Source organism: Salarias fasciatus, chromosome 18 (genome assembly GCF_902148845.1).
Source record: "Salarias fasciatus chromosome 18, fSalaFa1.1, whole genome shotgun sequence".
NCBI lineage: Eukaryota > Metazoa > Chordata > Actinopteri > Blenniiformes > Blenniidae > Salarias > Salarias fasciatus.
Genome location: NC_043762.1, coordinates 25943870 through 25949186, shown reverse-complemented (window position 1 = coordinate 25949186; position 5317 = coordinate 25943870).

The window sequence follows — 5317 nt, the reverse complement described above, 5'->3', positions numbered from 1 at the left end:
AAAATGTTTTATAACCATTCGGATTTACTTCACGTGCTAATACGTCGTCCCTGGACCACTGGAAGGAGATTTTGTCCACGTCAGTCGGCTCTGTTCCTCTTCACCTCCAGAGCTGAGCTAAGCTAACTATGATGAACTGCAACAGCTGGGACCGCCAGACTGGACGCACAGACACAACAAAGGTATTTATGAGTAGCTCACTTAGGGATAGGGATAGGGCGTGGATCCAAAATCTTGAGTATTCCTTTAACCACTCGGTCACCTCGTCAAGTACATGCAAACCAAAGTGATGTTTCAGTTCACAGGACAGTCATTCCTGTAGTTTGAAAGATGGATCTGTACATGTGTCAATGAGCTCCATGTTACTCATCCTACTCATCAACACGTTCAACATGTCACTGACTGCTTGTTTTCAAAAAGTTGTTTTTCCAGTGGCTCTGAGCGCTCTGTCATGTAAACAGGCACCCAAGTTTTGCAATTTCACTTGAAAACATCGCTGAGGCTGACTCGTTTAAAGTTCATGGGAAAAAGGCCAGAGAGCTTCACAAGGCTTTATCTGCCCTTCTCCACATAAAGCCTTCGATGCATTCTCTTGCTAATTAGTGCAGAGTGGGAAGGTATTCAAACCAAATTTAGTCGCACTGTCGCAGACTTTTAATGGAACATTTATTGTAATTTTCAGGTCTTAGGCTGAACATGTCAGAAACGCTGTGATGTGACAGGACGTCTGCCAGAGTTTGAACTGATTACATGGAGTCTTAGTCAGCCAAAACCTGTTGTTTAATAGAAAACAGAAATTCAGTGACAAAAAATTGATCATGAAGCTGCTGGAAAAAGCAATTATGTAAGCAGTAAATAAGAACGGCTGTGCATCACTCAGGTGAGTGCTGTGCAAGCCGGCTCTGGCATTGTTTCTGGATCACTTGATAAAACGAGAGACACTGCTTCTCTCACTGAGTCACAGCGAGTGCTCTATTTTAGTGACTTTCAGTGGACACTCTGAGTACCTCCCTATTTCAGTCAGTGTAGAGAAACTTAGGAGCCACAGAAAAGCACATTAACTATCTCCTGGCATTTGAACGTGTCATTTCCTGAAAGCAGGAGAAAAAGTTTCCTGCGTTCATCTATATGCTCTGCTGCTTTCAAGAGTTTTGAACGAGCATGAATTTGGCAAAACCTCATCATTACGTCGCTACTGTCAGTGTTTTGTTTAAGAACAATGAAATGTGCTACTGCCGCCATCTGTTCAAAACATTTCTACAAAGGTCCATTTTTCAATTAATTATTTTTTTGTCTCCTTCGAACACCAACAAACGCCAACAAAATGCCACGCTGTTGTTTTCCCATGAAGGCGATGACTGAGTTTCCTGGCTTCAGACACAGAGGCAGGTCGACTTGCATCACTACTTTTATTTATCCTAAATTAAGTGCCTTTCCCCATCCTCTAAATAATTTTGCAGTTGCGCCGTGCCTAAGCTGCTTCATCTCCGTACGTTGTTGCATCAAGCCCTTCCTTCTAATTAAGTGGCGCTCTGCGATGATGAAGCAGTTTCCTAGGGACAAAGGAATGTTTTGACTCATTTTGCCACTTCGCTTTGTACCAGCGTTGCTCTCATTACTGAATGTTAGGAGTGATGCTAAGACCATGATTTGTTGCACTGTTTCACAAACTTAAAAAGAGTCCTATTAAGGAAATATGATTTTTTTTTTTTTTTTTTTTTTGACAGGAAGTGTGCTCGAGAGGGTTAGGGCGCCGTCAATCTTGCAGAGGGCTGGCTTCGGCCAGCTGAGCTGAAGTCAAACAGTGACAGCCAAGTGGAACCAGGAACTCCGGGCCTTAATTTGGAGTTTTACAATTCAAGTTTTTAAAACAAAGTGAGCATATTTAAAATTCGAACAGACTGAAGTCTGTGAAACTGAGTGAAATGAAAATAACTGTCAGCATCATGATGATATGGCTTCCACACTGACAAAATCCTAACTTTTTTTCGTTATGACTCACAAAGCATCTAAATTGAGTTAAATATGACCTTAAAGGACCTGGTTTATCCAACTACTGGATAAAGAGGGGAGTTAAGTGCAACAGTCCTGCAGATGCTGGTCTTATTTGTGCAGTCTGTCAAATGCAATGCAGTCAATGTCCCTGTCAGTCCAGGTTTAATCTGCAGAGAGTCACTTCAAAACAAACAACAGAATTAATTCATCAAGTTAGGAAGAATCCCTCAGGAACAAATCTAAGATATCAACCAGCTGAGAATATTAACACTGAAAAAAAAAAAGTAGGAAACCTGACAGCACTGCTGCACAAATGTACATTAAGTTAAAAAACAGCAAAAGCATCCAAGAACTAGTATTCCTTCCTCAACTAAAGTAGTGCTTCAAACCAAAAGGCAGATGTGGAGCATGCTTCCATCCTGTCAGTAGTATCCAACACCAAATGAAAAGCCAGAAAGTTCCTGAACCTTTTCTGTATGTTGGATTCTTTTCACAGTCGGCTTTCTCATGGCTACACCAATATCTGCTGAACGGAGACCCGCTGCCATCAGGTGCTCTGACTGCTGCTTTAGTCAATTAAAAGTGTTGAGAAATAATGTAAAAAGTTTGTTTTTATTGTGTCAGCAGTCCAGCAATAATTCAACACAAAGGGACACTGTAACACAATTTGGAGTTCAGTGTTTTGCTCAAGGGCACTGTGACTCATGGAGAGGGGGAGTTATGAATGAGAATGAAGAACTGACCCACAGCCACAGTAACATTCTGTCCTCGGTCCCACGTGTCAAAACAAGAGTCATGCATGGGAGCTATTTTAATGATTTTCTTTTCTATTTTTACATTTCAAAACTTTTATTGCTACATCTGGAAAAAGGAATCATTTTGAGATGCCATTGACCAACAAATGTGTGGGAATCCTATTTAAATCTTGCATTATTTAATTGCATACTAAGAGTATTTCTTGGAAGTAGATCATAATGACGAGATGATTGCTTTTGTAAATTTCCAAGGTCTGAGTAAATTACATGAATGTCTTGCAGCGAGGTGACACCATTAAATATACAGTTATTTTCTATATTTTTCTGATAAATTAACGAGTGATACCCTGAATGCACCTGCGCTCACAAAGCAATCACAAATGACAGAATGGAAAAGAAAGGAAGTAAATAGGAGCTGGGTTCAGAACATGGGGGTGTGTCTTTCCCCCTTTAAGGCTGTCTGCTGAATGCTGCCCCGCTGCTCCTTTCATTCCTCTCAAACTGCCGAACTCTTGCATTCTTATCCTAATCCCGGCGCACAATAGAAAGGTCTCAAGCATGGACACACAAACCAAAGTCCAAACCAGTGGCATATCGGAGGAAATTGCTGAAACAAATTAGCCCTGCGAGAGCCTCTAATACTACAAAATTATAGCCGGCACATAAAGGTGAGTGAGGCATATAGAAAGGAAGTCAAAATGAGGATTCAGTCCATTAGAAGAGGCAAATGCATTTCTTCATAATAGCTTTCCATAGATGGAACAACAAAACTTCCTGCATATTTCTGAAAAGCAAGTCAGGCATGCATTGGGTTTTTGAAGATTTTCAACACGTTATGAGAAACAGGTAAAGGGATACAAAAAACAACGTAAATGTCTGGAAAGAAACCTCCCTATAGAGATTGCTTGACATTCAGAGAGACATTAGAGTTGAATATGAGCTCTGTGAAAGAAAAACAGTGAGATAACTCAACAGTGCCTTTTGTCTCGACATATTTGAAAAGCCCCAACAGAATCTAGATGATGGGTGTAGACATAAAGGGAAGATTTAGTACCCTGGGTGGCATAGAATAAGACCTAAGATCTACTGATAGAGTATAAAACACACACCACGTATTTTGCACATGAATACAAAAGCAGATGAACCATCGAGCATGAACAGTAGCTTGGACCAGTAAAAACAAGGTGGATATTTTTCACTTGATCGTTTTTCGTCATCTAATTTGAGGGTTGACATTATACTTCTATCCTGAAACTATCACGTCCACGTCCTCCATGAAGTGATGGTGACGGTGTCAAGAAGCTCCATAATGCTGTGAAGTGAAGCAAGCAATGGCACTGATAACTTACAAACGCCAGCCTGTCAACTGTCTGAACAGCTGTGGTGATGTTTGGTCCAGGGATGTCCGAACACCATGGTTTCCTTGTGCTTCATCCAACAGAGAATCATGTCCGACTGTGCCTGCTCCGTGTCTCTGGAGGTTCAGCCGGCTGACAGCTCAAACTCAGAGATAGTTTGAGAGCTCAATCATGGAGCCGCAAAGTGCTCAGTACTGAGTAAGGAAGAGAAGAGGGCCTGTCAAACTGTAGCTGCTTCGTCTGGCGTCACAATTTGAAGAGTATAGTTCGAGCAAGATGCTGCGGAGCTGGCCATTGGATGGATGATGGATGGGTGATGGATGGATGGATGGGGTAAACGAATGATTACACCTGGCATTTTTTGTCCTTTGGCAAACTTTCACCACATGCCTTGAAGTCTGAATGATGTTTCTTTCCTTCAGTGTCATTCCTGTCAGTTTACACTTAAAGGACATGCAGATATGAGAGAAAAAAGTCATGACGCTGTAAACGGTGCTGCTCGGCCTGTTCTGGCACTGCGTCTCGTGGTTATGGGACATATGTCTTCATCAACAGACTTCAGGGACGCTCTCGGCTGACTGTTGTGTGCATTGATCTTCCTTTGGTTAACAGTCTAGACAAGGTGTTTAAAAAATGACGAAGGGACACCCGCAATGTGCCAACCACAAGTCAGTCCCCGGCTCCTCGGCCAAGACTTGTTTGTCACATTTGAAGCAGAGCCTGAATACTGACCTTCCATTCACCCCATCATGTCCTCATTTGGAGCTGCACGCTCAAGTGACAGGAACTCGTATACTGTCAGTTCACCTGAGGACGTGACACGCTGACAGACATCATTGCAGTCATTTGAGCTGAAGTGTGCACTCGAGCCTCACGCCCTGATGGTGAAAATCAATGGCGCTGCATTGCATTGCATGCACCGGCGCTTTGGCTGCATCAGCGCTACTCCTCAGGACGCATTTGAGGGCGTTAACTGTCGGGGTAGCGACCTTTACACAGTCACATCAAGAGCTGTGTGGGTGCAGCGTTAATACAGGACTGCAGATCCACATCTCACATCAGCTTTCCTCTGATCTTGCGGCAACCATGGCAAACAGAACAAATGCATGCATGCACAGGGACTTGTTAGGTTCTCTAAATCATGTTTCATGTTGTGGCTGGGAGTGTTTTGTGAGTAACTACCCTCTGATTGTCGGACTCTGTCCTGCT